The sequence below is a fragment of the Macrotis lagotis genome, chromosome 1 (genome assembly GCF_037893015.1).
Source record: "Macrotis lagotis isolate mMagLag1 chromosome 1, bilby.v1.9.chrom.fasta, whole genome shotgun sequence".
Lineage (NCBI taxonomy): Eukaryota > Metazoa > Chordata > Mammalia > Peramelemorphia > Peramelidae > Macrotis > Macrotis lagotis.
Window position 1 is genome coordinate 493686019 of NC_133658.1, and position 22136 is coordinate 493708154.

The window sequence follows — 22136 nt, forward strand, 5'->3', positions numbered from 1 at the left end:
TTTTTTGTCTCACTTGAGCCTCAAAACGAGCATGTCACTGAGTTTTATAAGTGTTCGTGTCCTCATTTAAAAGATAAAAAGTCGGGGGCAGCCCTGGAGTCAGGAATGCCTGGGTTCAAATCTGACACATCAGACACTTAATAATTACCTAGTTGTGTGGCCTTGAGCAAGCCACTTATTGAATTGAAAAATCTAAAAAAAAAAAGATACAAAGTTAAAACTCAAAGGAATTGAGAGACATCATATAGCTAGTTGAAATAGTCTTCCAAGTTAAATTGATCATTTTTGTTTTTAAAGTGGACTACATAATTTATACAGTTTTTCTCTATGAGATGGAAACTCTCAGATGGGAAACACTTCTGAGTAGGATCAGGCTAGAACTTTTATTTATAATTAACCCTGAGAAACATCACAAAATAATATTTTTATAGTAATTTAAACTTGTGTTTTTAATTATATTGATTCAATTATATAGCCTAAGAAATATTCTTTTTTAGGATGAGTATGTGGGGTAAAATCTTCATGTTCCCTATCTATCTTCATCTTGAGCAGGAATTAATATCACAGACTTGCAAGACAAATTTTTTTTGTCATTTATTGCACAAATTTTAAAAATTATAATGAAGCAGAAAATTTATAGAAAATTACAATTCCTAGTGATCATTATCTCTTCTTTGCCAGGATCTTTGCCTAGAAAGTGTTATTCTTTAGAGAGAGTGCTTTCTATTTTTAATAAAAGGAAATGAAAACAAATAATATCCCTGTTAGTGCTTTAATTTGTGACACTTTTGATCATTTTTACTTTAAAGGTAACCTACCCTTATGTGTCCCTCTATGAAATAGTACTCTCTAATCTTTTTTAGCAAGTGAGGTTGAGGCTGGTGAGTTTCTTGATTTGGGATGAGGAAAGGGGCTCCACAAACATTGTGAACTCTTAGGGTGTTAAAAAAAAAGGAATATTTGTTAATTAATCTCTACCAGCACTGAATATTCTTTTGGTAAATTGACTCACTAATACTTTATTTATTGTCCAATTAATTTGAATAAAATTTCCCTTTCTATTATTGCCTCTTGGATTTTATTATTATTATTATATGAAATGTCACTTTTATTTTATAGCTTACTACTTTGTTGAAGTATATCTCATTTACTTTCTTTGCTGATTTTCTAGGACTTGTTTTCTCTCTCCTCTTTGGCTATCTTTATATCTTTAATTTCTTTCCCTTATGTAATTGTAATTCCTTATTCTAGATTCTAGAACTATATGAAATGAAATGGCACTTAAAAATCACTTTATACCTGTCCTTTTCAAGGTTTTACTTTTTGAAGACAGATATATATGTATATAATTATTTTATATTGTCTATACCAAAATAATATGACTTGGAATTTTTATATTTTCATGTTATATTATATCGATTGTTTTCCTATTGTTAAACTATCCTTGCATGCTTGGTATAAATCCAGCTTGATCCTTTTTAGAAATAATTATTCATTTTGTTAAATATTTTCCATTTACATGTAAAATTTTAAAAATAATTTTTAATAAATTTTTGAGTTCCAAACTCTCTCCCTTCTTCCCATCTGTTTCCTCCTCCTTGAGAGGACAAACAATTTAATATTGTTTATATATTATAAGTCATGTAAAACATTTTTATATTTGTGCAATTTGATCTTTATGAATTATTCAATTAAATGTTGTAGGTTTACAAAGGGGGGAATGGCTCAGCCAACCACAAAACTAGGAGAGTTTTCTTAATCTCCTTCCAGAGATTGCAAATCCAATACCAGTTCTCAACAGGTCAAGAATAACCTAGACATCTTGACCTAATGCAACTGAGTTTGCATAATTAGGGAAGTGAATATATTAACCCACATACCCACATGATGATTTGGGTCCATCAGCATATCATGCATCCTAGGATATGGGGGGGGATCATATTAGGAGCATGTCATGGAATGGGTGGACTTCTTAGATTGTATCTCAAACTCAGAGCCTATGAAATTTTAAATTTTAAAATTTTTTTACATTTAAAGAATCCAGTATATATTTCTCATTTGTTGCCTTAATCTTCCTAGGATTAGATATTAGGATCATATTCATCTCAGCAAAGGAGTTTGGAATAACATTTTATTTTGAGAAATAATTTTTATAACTGAAGTATTATTTTTTTTAATGGTTAATGGCATTTTCATTCAGAAGAACTCTTAAAGACCAGGAGATGTTTTATGTTTCCTTTTTTCCTTAAAATGAGTTCTACTTCCATTTCTGAGGTTGGATTATTTAAAATCTTTATATGTTTTTTGTTTCATTAGTTTGGATATTGTGGGCAGCTAGGTGACACAGTAAATAGAATATTTGACTTGGAGTCAGGAAGACTTCTTCCAGTTCAAATCTGACCTTAAATACTTACTAGCCATGTGAATCTGAGAAAGTCACTCACGTCTTTTTTGCCTCAATTTCCTCAACTGTAAAATAAGTGGGAGAAGAAAATGGTAACCTACTTTAGAGTCTCCACTAAGAAAACCCCAAATGGAGTAAAAAAGACAGTTATTGTTAAGTTTCTTTTTTTTCTTCAAATATTTATTTAGATAGTCATGTAACCTTTTGAACGCTTTATTATTTATCCTTTCCTTTAATTTTAGAACTTTTTTCTGTCAATAAATTACCAGGACTTTTTAACTTAATTTTTTTCACCCTGAGATTTTAGTGGTGTTATCTTTTTTATGTTTCTGATTATCTAAAATTTATTTTCTCCCTTTTTAGTGAAAGGATTGCTTCAAACGTATCTGTATATCTTCTCACACATTGGAGATAAGTTTTCATGTTTTAGGTCTATATTCTCAGTAACATTCCTCATTCTGTTAGGTCAAGTGCAACAATTCATATTTACTCTCTATCCCAGTTCCCTCTGTTCTTTAGTTCTCTTGCTGGACTGAGGCTGCATCTGCCATTTTTGGCAGGTTTCAGTAAAAAAATAGGGTTTGTCTTCCAGATTTCTAACTCATGAGAAGGGAAAACAGTCTAGTTGCAGTAGCAAGGCCATTCTGACAGGCAGGCAGGAGATAGCTTGTACCGGATAGATCAGGCTACCAACACCAACTTAACATTTATCTTCCTCCAGTCCTTATGGACAAAACTCAAGACTGAACCCAAATACCTTGAGAATGGTGATGTTTCTCATTCAGTGCCCTTAACCATTTTGCTTTGAAGTAACTCATGGATTTTCAGTTTAGCAATTATTCCTGAATAAGCTACAGATACATTTATTAGAAGTCCAGAAAAGAAAGCTCTTGTTACCTAAATATTTGTTATTGTCAAATTGTTCAACATTAGAAGCTGACCTGATTTTAACAATGAGAATGGTATTAAAGAGGAATCATTGCTCTTTGCTTTCCATCTGCATCCTAATAATAAGGAAAGTTTTCCATATAATTTGACTCTGGACCCTTTTATTTGTGATGTCTCCCCATATGAACTTATTGAGAGCAAAAATTTCTTTACGTTTTTATTGATGTCCCTAGTGTTTTGCACAGTGCTTCAAATATAGCACGGTAAAGCATACTCTACTGAGGGTCTCCCCTTCTTCCATGTGTGGCTAAGTAGAACTATTGCCTATTGATTGTTGCAGAAGTGTCATTAGGAGCTGTTATGAGTGGAATTCACTGGAAAAACTCCAGAACAGGAGGGAAATTTTGAGTTGGGCCCAAAACTCAAAACTATGCAAATTAGTACAATTCTGAGATTAGTAGGGAAGGAATGCTAAGTAGCTCATGGATTAGTGTTTTTCACTGTTATTTCATACAACTCTTACCTTTTGGTGCTTCTTGTTTTCTCATCTTGTGGAATTCATCATATCTCTACCTTTAGCACATAACTCTTTGGACAATTTTTTGAGAGTTAGTGGAAACTGGAGAAAATAGCTATTCATTTGTAGTTCATGTCATCCAGATGTCTATTTAACACATTTTAAGACCTATTTAAAAATATGTAAGAAGATGGCTGAGAGGTTAACTAATTCCAGTTCCCCTTCATCATCTTAAAACAGCAGGAAATATAGCAAATAAAAAAGAAGGGAAAGAAAAGTAGTTTTCACAGTAAAAACCCCACAGGAAACAGAGCAAAACAAATTAAGGAATGAGTTTGCACAAAAGGGTTGCTAGTACAAAGGTTTATAATCAAGTAAAAGATTGTAAAGTTAGAATTAAAAAAGAATAAAGGAATAATACTGTAATAATTACAACCAGAGTTCCAGAAAAAAGGAATGAAACAACTGTGATTTTAACAGCAATACTTTAAAAATTTTAAAAGATAATTAAAATATGTTGAAAAATTTAAAACTCTTTAAAAAGATTAATACTAAGTTTTTGGAATGTCAAATGAATAAACAAGAATGAATGGAAGGGGCATACAAAAAATAGATAGCAAGAACTGATTCCTTTACTTTGTTATCAAAGAAGACCAAAATGACATCATCACTATATTAGTGATAAGTCACTGTGTATCCCACTGTGACTGATCAGACCAATATGAGCTTGGAATGCTCTACCCCAGGTTGGGTACAAATAGTCCAGGTGAACACTTGGACTGGGTTCTCTAAATGTACATATCTAATGTTTCCCATGATCTATTTCAATTCTACCTTGCCTTTCTGGTGAGGGCAAGTCAGGCTAGTCAGTCCTATGCCAGGGTATCTCATGGTGCACAATCAAAAAATGCCAAATTTCTTTTTTTTTTTTGCTGTTTTTCTGATTTATTAAACTATTCCACAATATTACTTCAATTAGAAGTTCTTTGAAACAATATCATCATTTTTTGCCAGCTGGCAAAATTCTACTAATTGTTCCACAAATTGCATATGTTTTAAACTGGCCATTGAACCTGCCAGTGACCTTGTCAATTTCTGCCACATTCATCTGGAAGGATGAGTGGTTCCGATGATCCTGTTGCTCGCCAGCATGTAAAGATCCACAAACTCACCAGTATTGTTCTGCATGTCTGAAGCTGAGGGACTTGCGGAAGGAAACGATCCACCGCAAGAAGTGAGCAGAGAGCCAACTTCAGGCCTCCCACCCTCCCGGCTCAGATGGCCTATAAGGACAGTTTTCTGACCTGCCAGAACACGCCATGCCTGCTCAGGAGCTTGGGCAGAGGCTGAATCCTACCCCTGGACACTGGGTCCAGTCTTGGAACTCAGAAATTAGCCCAGGGGGAATTCAGGATGGGGGAGGAGGAAATAGCCAATTCCAAATTTTTTAAGAAAAACCTTGAGAGTGTCCTTATATCGTTTTTTATACCTTCCCCCAGCACTTACTATGTGAGTTCTCCATAAAATAGTCTTTTTGGCATACATATGTTTGGCATTTGAACATCATGATCAGTCCATCTTAGCTGCATTCTTTGTAGAAATGTTTGAATGCTTGGTAGTTTAACTTGAGAAAAGATCTTAGGATCTGATATCTTAACCTGCCAAGTGATCTTCAGAATTTTTCTCAAATAATTTAAATGTAAACAATTCAGTTTCTTGGCATGGCACTCTAGATTGTCCAGATTTTACAGGCATATGACAATGAGGTCAGCACAACAACTTTATAGATGTTCAGTTTGCTAGTCAATCTAATACCTTCTTGTCTTATCTTTCTGAACTTCCTAAACACTGAACTAGCTCTGGCAATATATGTGTCCACCTCATCATCAGTTTATACATTATCCACAGTATTCAAAATTTTTCCATTTGCTGTAATCAATGATTCCACATATGGATGGTGTGCTCCTGGCTGATTGAGCACCTATGGTTTTTTTTGGATTTGATTGTTAGGCCAAAATTAGCACAAGAGCAGAGAATCAATCCATGCTTTGTTGCATCACAGCTTCAGAGGCTACATTGAGTGCACAATCATCTGCAAACAGAAGATCATGCACCAAAACTTCCTCCACTTTAATCTTTGCTTGTAGCCTTTTCAAGTTGAAGAATTTATGATCAGTGCAATAATTGACCTTGATGCTGTATTCTTCTTCTTCTTCTTCTTCTTCTTCTTCTTCTTCTTCTTCTTCTTCTTCTTTTTGCAAGGCAATGGGGTTAAGTGGCTTGCCCAAGGCCACATGGCTAGGTAATTATTAAGTGTCTGAGGTCGGTTTTGAACTCAGGTACTCCTGACTCCAAGACCAGTGCTCTATCCACTGTGCCACCTAGCTGCCCCTGTATTCATCTTCAATGAAGATGTTTGATAACATGACTGAAAGCATCAAAGGAACAAAGACACAACCTTGTTTCATAACTTTGGTGAATGGAAAGTTGCGAGAGCATTGTCTGATATCTAGAATCCAGGCAAGAATGCAATCATGAAATTGATGTATAATTCTGATGTGCAATCAAATTTTGACAAAATTTTCCATAAGCCTTCTTCACTGACAGTATCAAAGATTTTGGTTGGATCTACAAACTTTGTAAATAGACTTCTGTTGCTCCTGGCATTTTTTCATGGAGTTGTCAGGCAGTAAAGACTGTATCAAATGTTTTCAACCCTTTCTGAAACTACACTGGCTCTCAGGTTGGTGATTACCTTCCAGGCGAAGGATCACCATTTTAATAAGTACTCTGGCGAGAATCTAGCCAGCAATGTCCTAGGAGAGAAACAACAGTGATTGTCGCAGTATACTCTATTCCCTTTACAATGATAGTGACAGACAGTAGAGGAATCCAAGTTGTCTCCACTGCCTGAGTTCCCTTATTGCCTGTGAAGTATCATACTTTTGACCCAGGAAAGCAGGTGTAAAAGAAAATAGAGTTTTATTAAAAGAAATTATGACACATAAGAAGAGTTTAAGGAAAAGACTGCATGGATTGCTAATTAATCTTGGCAGGTCAACTGGCAGCCTCAGCAGGAGAGAGAGAGAGAGAGAGAGAGAGAGAGAGAGAGAGAGAGAGAGAGAGAGAGAGAGAGAGAGAGAGAGACAGCAGAGAGCAGTGAGGCTTGGGTTAACCACGTCACATGGTGAATGAAGCCCATGGAGCTCTATGTGGTTTAAGGAAGAGCCAGAAGAAAGCCCATCCTTCTGGATGGGAGGCTGAAAGAAGCAAGAAGGTCAAAGGGGTGGCATTTCCTGTTGAATAACCCTCCATTGTAGGCTGGACAGAGTGCTTGGGAGTCGTCTTTTACAACTTACTAACTTGCAATGGCAATCTAGCGCTGGTCATTCCAGTCTCAAGGTACCTGATGTCCAATTTTAACATGTCATTTCCTGCTCACCAGACCAAGTTAGGTGAAGGAGGAAATGGGGGATAAGATAGAAACAACAGGATCAAGAAGAGACAGGATACAATCAACCATGTGCAAGGGAGGCATACTCTCAAGAGCAGGAACCTTCACCTATTTGACAGATTTTGTTTCTGTTAATTCACAATTCTCCACATAAAAGTGACAGCAAATTTAAGAGAGAGTGAATCTAACTTTGAAATTAAAACATTGTAAGAAAATAAAAAAAATCATTAACCTTCAAAAAAGTGAAGAAACAAGTCTTAGATAACCTATTTTAGGAAATCATTAAAATATTACAGAAACTTTAGAAGAAAAAATAAAAATAGAATAACAGCAAAAAATAGAAAACAAGTTCTAATTCACTCAGATCTGTAATTTAAGTCACAGCAGTACTAAATCACTTTCACAATCTGGTAGTACATTTTATTTATTAAGCAATACAAGGAAAAATTACATGAAGAGTATTTGTCAATGTAAAGATGGACTTAAAGTCTTTAATAAAGTATTACAAAGTTAAACAAAATCAGCTTTTACTTAAAGATAACATGTTCCAAATTTGATGAAAAGGTATGGACATGATGGCTGTCACTATTTAGCTTAGATTTGGTGGTGTAATAGTCAATAGTTAATAAACACCTGCTATGACTAGGCACTGTGCTAAGTGCTAGAGATAAAAAAGCCCCAAAACAAAAACAAAACAAAAAACCTAATCCTCACCCTCAGAAATTAATCTAATGGTGAGAAAACAAAACACAAAAGAAAGCAGAAAAGGAAGGGAATGGTTTGGTAATGGGAAAGGGTCTGTAATAAGCAAAATAAGTCCCAACTGAATGTAGCTAGTGGGAAATGATATGTTTAAGGCAATGTCAAGTCATGTTCTGTCTTAAATGAAAGACTTTAGGCTCTATCCTCTAATCAGAGGGGCAGAAGTTATTAAGGAGGGATGAGTAACAATGATGACTGGATCTTGCAAAATGATGAGATTTCACATTAATGAGTTTACTGGGAGGTATGATGGAGAAGCTAAAGTTCAAAAATGAGTTTGTTCAGTAGAATTGAGGCATCTGAAGACTCTTTATAGTGATGGACTATGGAGACATCCAAGTGACAGACTGCTGTCTAGCTTGTCCTAGGAAAGCAGACTGCTAGGACATTCAAAAGTCAACAAAAGAAGGTTTGTTTCACCTATAGCAAAGAAGGGCTATACAATCTGTAATCTAGGATTTATCTTGGTCCCCTTTAAACTCCTGTGCCATCTTCATTTGGAAACTTTGGTCAGCAGTGCAGGATATGGCAACATCCAAGATTTTAAGGCAGCTATCAAATCTAAATGACCTTTAGTCCACATGGTTGGTGGGTCTTTTCATATTCTTTGGTGTGGAAACAAGCAACATCAGTATGATCAGAAGCAATCAGGAATCTGCATCATGAGTGTATTATTTTTGGTCTCCTAGGACAATCAAGTTCAGGAGCAGCTTTGTACTTTGCAGGGAAAAACTTGTCTAATCTTTGTGGAAGTCTACTTCTTAACATACCATTACATACGTTAAGGTATAATAAGGTACTCTAATTTCCTTTATCTACACACTAGGTAAGAATAAATTTTTCACTTCTACTAGTGGGACCTGTACTTGTTTGATTTTAACTACACAGATGTTCAAATTAAATCCAACAGTTAATAAAAGGAGATTTACTTAGTCATAGCATAGAAGGGATTCCAACAAGAAATACCCTAGCACTTCAGTTCAGTTCAGAGGTCCTTCTGAATGTCCTTTATTTCTATGGAAAATCCTACCTGGTTAAGTAGGCACATAAATTTGTAAAGTCTTGGTCATGAAATATTTGCCAAGTCTGAATGGTCATGAGTTCATGTTAGTGTTGGATCATGTTATACCTGTTAGTGACTGGGAAGCCACATCAATGCTATTGAGAAAGTGAATCATGGAAAGTATAGCTGGAACCTTGGTCCCCAGGACTAATCCAATATAAGGGGTCATCTTTCAGAAGGAAACAAAACAAAACAGAACAACCCCCCCCCCCAAAAAAAAAACTAGCCTAATATGAATGGGGAAAGCCCTTGGCTATTGTTTCTACAACATTTGAATGCAATCCTATGGTAAAAATGGATTTTAAAAGAATTGATGACTTCCTAACTTTCCTTTGAGAAGCAGAGTTAAGCAGAATTTTTTTTTTTGTTTTTGTTTTTGCAAGGCAGTGGGGTTAAGTGAGTTGCCCAAAGGCACACAGCTAGATAATTATTATATGTCTGAGACCATATTTGAACTCAGGTCCTCTTGACTCTAGGGCTGGTGCTGTATCCACTGTGCCACCCAATTGCCCCCAAGCATAATTTTTATAATGAAGCTATAGCAGACAAATTGTAAAATCAGAAAGAAATCCAAAAGTATTGAAAAAATTGACAGCCATGGAAAAAGAGTGAGAGTAACCAAGAAAGTAGAGAATGAGAGGAATAATTGAAGTATGATGCATGAATTTATTATAGTTAGTATGTATTAGATTTATTATAGTTTGTCAATAAACATTTGTTCATTGGCACAGAGGATAGAGCACTGGCCTTGGATTCAGGGAGTTCAAATCTTACCTCAGGCATTTGCCACTTATTAGCTGTGTGACCTTGGGCAAGTCACTTAATCCTGATTGTCTCACATCCAGGGCCATTTCCAGTCAGCCTGGTTCATCTCTGGCCACTGGACCCAAATGGCTGTGGAGAAGAAAGTGGGGCACTCAAATCCAATTCATATGCTTGCCATAGCATAATTTCCCAGATGCCATGGTCTTCTTCAAAATGAAAGACAAACATTATATGTCTGCATTATGCTAAGTACTGAGTATACCTGCCCTCAAGTATATCACAGTCTAATGGGGGAGTTAACATGCAAATAACTACAGATAAAATGCTATAGAATGAAATGGAAATTATCAATGGGGAAAGGTACTAGAATTAACTCCCTTATGTATTTTCTGATTCCAGGATAGTGTTGTGTTATACAAATTTCTTTATCTTTATATATGAAGGTCTTTCTCCTGGTTACTTGCAGAATTTGTGATTTCTCAATAAAATTGTTAAATTTAATAACTGTATCATGGAGTTCACAAAATATATGGCCTTAAACTGGCTGCAGGGCAGTAGAGTAATTGTATTCTTCTGGTGATAGGGGAAGGAGTAGATGGAAATTCTCTTCACCTGTTGTGAGGAGCAGTGAAAAATTTTCCAGAGCATGGGGTGGAGGTGGAGGTTGCAATTTGAGTTCCCAACAAAGGGAACTCTTTCAATTTCATCAAAGCTCCCTGGAGTATAGCTGACTGTCAGGCTAAAATTCAGAATCAACATCTGTCTTTCGTCTAAGTAAGATTAGGCCTTGGGAAAGCTCCATTTTCTGCTCCTGGATGAGAAGAATAAATTAAATGGCTGCAGAGATTCATCCTGGCATTCAAAATCTGATCAAGGAATGACTTTTTTTTCTTTTTGGTGGAAATAGAAAAAAATGCTGTACAATAAGAGTTCCTGCTCTTATTGATTACGGTAGCACAAGATAGGTTTTGAGAGTCTCCTTTAGATTTGGTGAGTAAAGGTAAAATATAAAAATAATGATATGGTTTTAGTTTGTAATGATTTTTAGTTAAGATGCTATATAAATATGGTTGTAAGAATAACATACATCAAAGAATAATAGAATTTCCAGGTGAAGGGGGACTCTGGTTATGTAGCTTATATGGTACCTGGAGAAAAAAAATCTCTTCTATAACCAACCCAACATGTGACCATCCTATCTATGCTTGATGATCCGTGGTGAATGGGAAACTACTTCCTCCAAGACAGTTCCATTTTTTTAAAAAAATTAAACCACGAAAGTATGAAGAGCCCATCTCTCTCTTAATCATTTCTTACCAAATTTCTAGAATATGTAGGTTATATTTTTTTGTCTTTATGCCACTACCTACACATTTTTCAAACCTTTCATTTTTAGAATCATGAGAAATAATGTATTTAATGCTAAATATAACAATGATGTTGTATTTTATGAGGCAGCTAGATGTCTTAGTGAATAAAGTGCTGCTCAAAGTCAGAAAGACCTGAATCCAAATAAAGCTTTAAGCACTTACTGGTTACTAACCCTGGGCAAGTCACTTAACCTTGTTTAACCTTGAAGGCATCTAGATAGCTTTAGTATATAAAGCACTGGACTTGAAGTTGGGAAGACCTGAGTTCAAATCCAGCCTCAGATACTTATTAACCATGACCCTGAGTATCACTTCACCTCTGTTTGCCTTAATCCACTGGAGAAGAAAATGACAAACTACTATAGTATTTTTGCCAAGAAAACTCAATGGACAAAATTGTTCACAGAGTTGTGAAGAGTCAGATCATGGAAAACCGAACAACAGCAATACTGAAGAGATTTGTTTTTGTTGTTGTTGGCTTTTGGCACTGTTGGTTTCCTTCTTCTATCACAAATACACATTCTTCTACATATTTTCTTGTGTTTTTATATGATATGGTTCTCATTTTTTTTGTGTTCTGTCCGTCTTCTTACACTCACTGATACCTGACTCTCTCCTGATTGTATAGCTTCCCTGGTTTCCTTTCTCAGAACTAAGTTGCATTTTCAACTCATAAAAACTCATAAAAACCCATTAAAATTCAATTTGCTTCTCATTGCTTCTGTCAGGCTTGCCCTCTACTATCATTACTTATAAAAGTATTCTATTTTAGGATTCATTGCATATTTATCCCCTAATCAAGATTTGATGCCTGTTATTGACTGACCTACAGCATACCCTCTTTCCTTCCTCAATGAATTCAGTCCAGAACTCAATCATTTCTCTCTCCCCCTAAACTTCTGTCTTCTTTATTTCAGTCACTTTTTTCAGTCATGTTCAATTATTCATGACTCCATTTGATGTTTTCTTGGCAAAGAAGAGGTGCTTTGTCTTTTCCTTCTCCTGTCCATTTTACAGATAAGGAAACTGAGACAAAGTTAAGTGATTTACCCAGGGTCATATAACTAGTGTCTGAGAATATATTCAAACTCAGGAAGAGGACTCTTCTTGACTCCAGGCTCAATACTCTATCTCCTGTACCACCTAGTTGCCCTGTCTTCTTACTAGAGAATAGAAATATATATGTATATTGATACTCTTGCAAATACCTGTATTACCAAATTCTTCAACTTAGTCATTTTCCAGTCCTCTGCCACATTTCTGCTACATAGGGATGATTATGTCTTTGCTCTTTATATCACATGTAGATGGTTTATTTTCATAAAATATGATATTCATTTATCTGATCATAATCTGTTGTTGTATACCTCTTCCTCTGCTTTTCAACTAAAAATTTATTCTTTATTTCTCCAGTTCCTCAAGCCTTTATTCAGCACCTATGCATTGGTTACATTCTCCTACCTTCTATACCTTGACCAATTGGTGAGCTAGTTCATCTATTCTCTGTTCTCTTTAGTCTCTTGTCCTATTATCTTATCAAAGATTCCACCCTGTCATACCTCAGAACTGAAATGCTCTAAATGTAACTTTAAAATATCATTAGTGTCTGGTTGGATTCACTAAAATATTTTTTATATAATGTCTTTTGAATGAATACTTGTAGCAAGAGATTCATAATCTTACTTTACAGTACAGCCTTTCCAATACTTTGTCTCCCTCCTCAAACTTCCCATATTTTCCCTTCCTCCCACTGTCTCAACTGTGAATTTCAACTCATATTTCACAAAAAAGATACTGGGAAACCCTCCCCCCCCTTTTCCATCCTCTTTATCTCATGTCACCATGATACCTTCATCTATTATCTTCTTCAATTTCCCATTCTCAAAAACAAAAATAAAAAAAAACCTCTTAGAGCATTCATTCTTCATTATTTTCTATCATCCTTCTCTCCCCACTTTTATGTCTAAATTCCTTGAGAAGGCCATCTACAAGTACTCTTCTCACTTCCTTTTTTCTTAATTCTCTGTAGTCATGTTTCCAAAATCATTATTCAATTGAAAGTGCCCTCTTCAAAAGTTACAAATGATCTTTTAATTGCCAAATCTAATGGTTCTTTCCTCAATAGTTATCTATTAACCTATATGTAGCCTTTGATATTGTCAATAAGTCTCTTCTCCTTAATATTCTCTTCTCTTTAGGCTTTCATTCTATTGCTCTTTCCTAACTTTTGGCCAAACCTTCCCAGTCCCCTTTACTTGATCTTTATCCAGGTCATGCTTTATAACTATGGGTGAACCCCCAGGGCTCTTATTTTTCCTCTTCTATATGTTATTGTACTTAGTGAGCATTAACTCCCCTAGATTCAATTGTGCATTTCATTTTCAAAATAACTTTTCCAGCCTTACCTCTCTTTTTACCTCCAATTTCACCTCTCCAATTCATTATTAGATATCTTGAATTGATTATCTCTATGATATTTTTAAATTAAACTTTCCAAACTAAACTGATTTCCTTCTCCATCCAACATTCCCCTCTTTCTAATTTCCTTATTACTCCCAAAGTATTACAATCCTTGAATTCACACAACCTTGAAACATGCTTTCATCTTTAACTTTTTATTCTCACCTCCCCCAGTGCCCCTAGTCATATTCTCATATTGAATCAATGTTCAAAGTATTATTTTTTCTACCTTTGTGACATTACCATATTCCACATTTTCTCCTCGAACTCAACCACCATATCAGACAGACAAATCTTCATTACCTTAAGGTGGGACTATTACAATTTCCTACTAATTGGTTCCCTTGCCTCGAATCCCTAATCTAGTTGATTATCTAATTGTGGTCAAAATGATCTTCCAAAGGTAAAATTTTGACTACATCACTCTTTTATTAAATAAACTCTAGTCATTCTAGAATCTAGAATCAAATATAAAATTCTCTGTTTGCCTTTAAAATCCCATCATAAACTTGTTCCTTAGACAAGGAGTCAATCAGACTATTATGCAACCTCTGTCATGGACTTGGTGAGACCTATACAAAAAATTTTCTAAGCCCTCATACGCCTAAGGTTTTATAATTGAGGATATGTACCATACCGCTGAGGTAAATGTTTCACATTCATTCTGGAGTGTCTTTTTGTACATATCTTTTTGCGAAAAACTGGATGAACCTAAATGCTAGTTACTAGCCCTTTAATAATGGAAAGGAAAAGCAGCTGATAAATGGTCTAGTCATGGAATAGTAGAGAAATGCCACCAACAAACCATTCAGGGTACCATGGAAACCTGAGGAGATGATTTAAAAAACTGGCCTTGAGACAATGATTCTAGCATGTCTGTATTACACTAATTTTAGTGGTTTAAACAGTTTTAGAAGATTGTTTCAACAATAAGAATGATAGGAAGAGAATGAGAGAAAACAAAAATTTCAATTTAGCTAACAATACAAGAGATACAAAGCAAAACTACTATGAATCACTACTTCACTTTTTTAAATGAGGGAAATTATTTAAAAGTAATGAAATTCATTGCTGATGAGCTTGTAGAGAAAGAGACATATTCATACATTGTTAGTGGAATTATAAACATTTTAAAATACTTTGGAGAATATTCTGGAAGCATTCTGGCAATCGCAATAAGTTCTGAGAATATTCTCAAAAACAATACTGCTTCCCACTCTACCAAAAAAACCCATGAAAATATTTTCAAATTATCATTTTATGAAATTTTGAAAAGCCTGGAAAAATTCTAATATCTAACAATAGGTGAATGGTAAAATATTAGCGATATCCTAATATTATGTAATACTCTGATGTATTTAATACTAATAAATGTGAAGCATACAAACTTGGAAAGACTTTTATCAAAATGATGTAAAAACATGCAAGCAAAGACAAAAGAATTATGACCATATATTGTGACCATATAAAGAAAAAAAATCAAAGAATGAATGGATCAAAAAACGTTTAAGAGAATTTGAATTGATTGGAAAAGGAGATATTGTTTGTATTTGTTTAAGTGTAAATGATTAATTAGTTTATATAAAAAAGAATAATACATGATATTTAGGGGGAAAATGTAAGAAGGAAGCTTAGCATTGCTAGCTCTAGACTACATTACAAAGCAACAATATGTTAAGGCAGAAGTGAATAACTATAGTTCAGCTGGCAATAGCTGATGAGGAAATATTCCCCCCAGGTAGATGATCAGGGTCACAGGTGTGGACATTCAGCTGTGTGGAAAATCTGGAGGGGAATAGCTTCTACCAGAAGCATATAGGGACTATTTTGTCTGCTCCTTTGGGTTTTTTTTTTTACCTGATAGAATTTATAGCTCCAAATAGTCTGCTTCCACCTGCAGACAGAATGGATATGTAACTGCTTAAGAAAATCAACTATTTTTTATATTTTCTGCCCCAAAGTATTCTTTCTATTGCATCAGGTTGGAGTTAAGTTTCTTTTTAACATAATTGGAATAGTGAGTAATATCTGACCTAATGACCTCAGGACTCAGAAAGGAGGGTCAATAGAAGGACAAACCCTCCTACCTTCTCCCATCCAAAACATCCTCACCAGCTAGATCTGTTGTTGTTTTTTTTTGGGGGGGGGGAACAAATCTCAAATTGAATATTAAAAGGAAACTTAAAAGATATCTAGATTGTAATCCCTCCCATTTTATAAAATGAAGCATAGGGAAGTAAAAAATGACTTTCCCATGGTAAGTGAGGTGGATGTTGAAAGCCACATTTGAACCCAGATACTATGGTTTTAGAGTTCATGTTTTTTACACTTCTCTGATTAATGAGCTTCTAAAAGAACCATCATTTTGAGGAAGTGTCCTGGCTACTCTTTGATATTGACTTTGGCCTTTTCATCTTCTAAAAAACATAAGCTTGGGGCAGCTAGGTGGCATAGTGGATAAAGCACCGGCCTTGGAGTCAGGAGTACCTGGGTTCAAATCCGGTCTCAGACACTTAATAATTACCTAGCTGTGTGGCCTTGGGCAAGCCACTTAACCCCATTTGCCTTGCAAAAAAAACAAAACCTAAAAAAAAATCCATAAGCTTGAGTGAAATCATCTCAAGTTCTGGGTGTAGTCATCTAAAACAAGAATGTTTCTGGTATATACATGTTCTAAGGGTACCCAAAGCATCTTGAAGTCAATTTTAGTGTTTCAAGAGAGTTGCTAAGATTAGATGAATTCTGGGTGAAGACAACCTTTAATCATATAAATCATTTCCCCACAATATTATAGCAGGTCTTTTGGTTGTAGTGCATCATTGCTGCCTATGAAATCAATAAAAAAAACAAACAAGAAATGCTATATCAATGTGGGAATGCTATTGTAATATACAAAGAGGATGGCTTCAGAAAAACATGGGAAAAATAGTAAGAACTAATGAAATAAGAAGTACCAGGAGAGTGATATAAACATTAACCACAATTTTATAAAGACAATCAACTTTGAAAACTTAGTAACTCTGATGCAATGATCGACCACAATTATAGAGAATTCATGGCAAACCATATTACCCATCTTCTGATAGACTGACTTAGGTGTGAGAGATGATAGACTTGGTGTGTCCTGAGACTATTTTTTTCATGTTACTAATGGGGAAATTGTTTTTTTTCCTAACTATATATGCATGTAATCGAGGTTTTGGTTTTCTTTCACCAGGAGGATGGAAAAGAAAATAAACCTTAAAGTTTATTTTAAATGAATTAAATAAAATAACTAATATGTTGAATGCCAGATTCAAAATCCTAATGAAAGGACTGAGGGCAAGGATATGCTTGTTAATATTTAACTGACTTTTAGGGTTGGGGATGAACACATAACACACTTTTTTTTTTTTGCAAGGCAAATGGAGTTAAGTGGCTTGCCCAAGGCCACACAGCTAGGTAATTATTAAGTGTCTGAGACCGGATTTGAACCCAGGTACTCCTGACTCCAAGGCTGGTGCTTTATCCACTGCACCACCTAGGTGCACCATAACATATTTTTAATCTTTATTGAGTTTTGAGTTTTCTCTTTTGAGTTTTAAAGTTTAGACAATCAGTAAATCAAGCCCTGATTTTTCATATTTACCAAAACCATATACCACATTTCTGAGATATTGATGCTTACACTGAAAATTTAGCAATTGGCTCTTTTGAAACAGTTTAACCTGACTCTAGCAGGAGGAGGAGCAGGGACCTAGGAAACTTAACTGTAACTGTGCTGTGCAAACAAAAGGGGATGGGGTGGTAGTAATGCCCAGGTTCCAAGTTTATAAGACGTTGGAAATATATTTCTAGCATGATTAAAGCCAGCCAAATAAATTTTCAACAGTTCATTGTAACATTATGATCTAGGTCAGGACTGTCCAAAATGCAACCCACAGGCTGCTTGGGGTGAGCAGGTTTTACTAAATTCTTTAGCAGATGAAACTGAGCTATACTAGAGCTCTCCTTAAAATAACAAATCAAAATAAATTGTCTTTTGTTTCAATAAGAACTTTTAAAAAAGTAAGGTTGTACAGCCCCGATTTAGGGGAAACATAGAGTATGTATTTCTTCATGTAACAGGGTAAGATTTCTCTAACTTTAAATTCATACATTCATCTACATACATGTATTAAGCAGCTATTGTGTTCCCATAAGGTCTTATGGGTTATGAGGTTCTTCTGTTTATCTATTAATCATTTTATCTTTATCCCCAATTGGACTAGTTATTGTTACCATGGTTTTCATATTAATATATTGTATATAACTATATGCATAACAAATAATTCTATATTTAAAGTATCTTTTCAAAATCAATTTAATTAAAATAGTTTTAAAAACACTTAGCATAAATAACATGACTGTAGACAGTCATTATCAATAGGAGTGTGTGATGTAAATATTCATTGTAATAACAACATTCCTACTACGTGTAGGGTTTGGTCCTTTATAGTAAACTGGGAATCTCAGTTAGCCATCTCTTTGTGATGCTCTGAAAGAAGTGTATACTGAAAGAATGCAAAAACTAACTGAGGGGGTAAAAGAAGGAATGTGGGGGCAAAAGTATTACTATTCAATATTCTAGTGCTTAACTTTAACTTGTTTTTTTCTGACAGTTCTTACATAGAAATAGTGCCATAGACCAAGAACAAGTGAGATATCCATTGAAGTTTGAGTTTGTGTTGATCATGTTATCATTCACTATCATAAACTTGAATCTCCCAATACATTCTTTAGTGTAAAAAAACTCCACTTTCATCATTTGTTCCCTTGCACCAGCTAGATAAGGTGGGAAGTACCTATTAAGGAAGGATGGTATAAGTTTAGCCTTTCTAGGCCAGCCATTCCTCCATCTTTTACAGTGGTCTTATCTGCATTTGCCTTTTTTGTCCCATCCCTCATTGTTTTCCAGCTTTATATATACTGCTTTCCATTGTTATTGGATGACTATTGAGAAGCCAAACCCCTGTAGAGGATGATATCTATTGCTCAATGCTTAACATTTTGAATACTTTACAAGTTTATGAATTCACAGAAATCCAACTTCTTCTTCTTCTTTTTTTTTTTTGAGGCTGGATTTGAACTCAGGTACTCCTGACTACAGGGCCGGTGCTCTATCCACTGTGCCACCTAGCTGCCCTAATCCAACTTCTTTCTGATGGCAGCTTTATTGGTCACTTTTTTTTTACTAGTGGTTTCTTTTTCATTGATCATGGGGTAAGGACAAAAGTTGAAATATTAACTTTTCATTGCTATTTCTAGACTTTACCCATATTACCATTAATTAGTATCTTCTCCTCCCTTTAAGTTTATTACAATTGAGATTGTTATTGAAAGAATACATTGATCCCCCCCAGAAAGAGATCCTAAAATGAAAACACCAAGGAATGTTGCAGCCAAATTCCAGAACTATTGGATAAAAGAGAAAATCCTGTAAGCAGCCAGAAAGAAACAATTTAGATACCAAGGAGCCACAGTAAGGATTACACAGGACCTGGCTGCATCAACATTAAGGGATTGAAGGGCCTGAAAGGAGATATTCTGAAGAGCAAGGGAGCTTAGAATGCAGTCAAGAATGCACTCTCCAGCAAAGTTGAACTTTCCCTTAAAATATAAACAAATAGTCGCATATGATTTCTCTCTCATAACGTTCAACTTAGATCAATGTATACCATGGAAACATAGTAAAGACTAATGGACTGCCTTCTATGGTGGGGGGGAGGGAAGGAAGATGGGGGGGGAATTGTAAAACTCAAAATAAATAAAATCTTAAAAAAAAGATCCACATTCCCAGGATTTACACCAATTTTTCAAAATAGTTTTTCCTTCCTCAAATTTCCCCAAAGTCCCCTTCTCAGCTGAGAACTTTGAGTCATATTTCATTGAAAAAAAATGAATATGGGAGGTGGATCAAGATGGCAGAGAAAAGGCAGGGAAAAGGGAGCTCTCCTCAATTTCTCTCCAAACAACTTTTAAAAAGACCCTCGGAACAAATTCTAGAGTAGCAGAATCCACAGAAGGAAAAGATAAAACAATTTTTCAGCCTAAGACAATTTAGAAGCTTGGCAGGGAATATTTATTTCTTTTTTTATTTTTGTTTCACTTTATTTTATTTTATTTGGTTGTTGTGAGGCAGTGGGGTTAAGTGACTTGCCTAAAGTTACATAGCTAGTTAATTATTAAGTTCTGAGGCCAGATTTGAACGCAGGTCCTCCTGACTCCAGGAGGAGATCCCTTTATCCACTGTGTCACCTATCTGCTGAGAAATATCTTTTTCTAAGGTGAGAGTGGACTGCAGTTCAGCAATGATAGCACCAGAACAGGCCACATTCCAAAAAATCAGCAATAGACATTGGAGGCAACTGAATCAATGGTAACAGTGGCGATTTGGGGGCTCTCAGCTCATAGAAAGGGGATCAGACAGCTAGTCAGAAGGAAATCATAGGAGTCTATATACGCCATGTAGAAATAATAGAATTCTAGGAATACACCATATAAAAAAGCTACAAAAGCTTATTGAAAAAATGCTTAAAAATTATTACTGAGCAAGAAATTAATGACTCCATGAGACATCACTTCCCCAAATAAATTGATATAATCCTTCAGAGTGGATTATCCATTAAATTGAAATTTAATGAAATAGAAGACTTTTAAGCATTTCTGATAAGAACAGACTGAAAAGAAAATTTGTCTTTCAAATACAAAACTAAAGAGAACCATAAAAAGATAAAAAGGAAAGGAGAATCATAGGAGATTCAAACTTATATTCCTATATGAGAAGATGATATTTATAATGCCTAAAAACTTTTTCATTAAGGTAGCTTGAAGCAGCATATCTAGATATATATGGGTGAATATTGTATTTTTATGAGTTTAAAGAGGATTAAACAATAATGGTAGAATGACAACAATGTTAATATATTTCACAATGTTTATATTCTTTGCTATAGTATCTATGATTTATCAGAATGGACATGTAATGAAATTATACAGTTTGTTCCTAGATGAAATCTTTCTTGCTACACTCTAGTTGTTTCCTTCTTCCAAGAAAATAGAATCTCTTATCATAGAATAATGACTGTTGACTAACTTCATTGATAGAGTCATCTGATAACAGAAAGGAGTTTTAGAATTTGAGGAACATTATGGTTAGGAACATATGTCCTGTAAAACATTTTTAATAAACAGAATGTGAAATTAAAATTGTTATGATTTATTGGAATAATCTTGTACCCAGTGAGACAAAGAAGAGAAAAGGAAAAGAACCAGTTAAGTAGGAGTCACTTCTTGGGCCTAATTTTTCTATGTATTTCTTCCAAAGTCTTTGCATTCTATCTACAGTTTTTAATAGAGGTATAGTATGAGATACCTGTGCAGGATACATCCAATTCAAAAGGTTCTATGCTCTTGTTAATAACTGTAACCTTTCAGAGGGGAAAAGCCTTTCCCCAACCAGAAAGCATATCTATCTATCTAAACATATAAATGTAAATGACATATATATGTATATATAAAATATAAATGGCTATGGTATACTCATACTGTTTAGACACTGACAGTTTCTAAAGGTTAATAATAGGTATTCAAATCTACCATGAGGAAGCTCTCACTTTCCTTGCTTTTGTCTTTGCAGTTTTGTCAGAATTGTGCAAATCACAGTGAGAACAAGAGAAAATTACCTTCTTTCATGCAATAGAAAATAGTATTTTTCTACTATTACTTAAAATATGAACTAGAAAAGTTTTGCCTAAATGAGTTAGGCTATATAGAAACATCAGGGGGCAGCTAGGTGGTGCAGTGGATAGAGCACTAGCCCTGGAGTCAGGAATACCTGAGTTCAAATCCGGCCTCAGACACTTAATAATTACCTAGCTGTATGGCCCTGGGCAAGCCACCTAACCCCATTGCCTTTCAAAAAAAAAAAAAAGAAAAGAAAAGAAAGAAGCATCAGTTATTGAATATGCATTGGAATCAGGAGAAAGTGAGCAGTTTTTCTCAGTCTTTAAAACCTATGTGGACCTGTGGAACAACTGTTTGTACCCAATTCTGTTTATTACTTGGTGAAACAAGTTTCTTTGTGTCCTTTAGTTATTCAGTCTACCAATATGGCAAGAACTACCTGTATTTCAAAAACATCAAACAGAAATGCATTTAAGATAGTGGGTTACAGTACCATACCTGCCAGATTGCTGCTTTCTACTGTTTTGAATTCCTGACAGGAATATGTATTATGTGTGTATAAATGTATATATGCTTATACGTACATGAATAGCATATATATATATATATATATATAAATGTATGTATGTAGTTATACAAGTATTTGAGTGAATAGATTGATGATGTTATTCTCTGTCAATTTCTTAGTTAGGAATGAGCAAATGATTTGAAATTACATAAGAAGAAACTCTTTTCAATTATTTGATAAT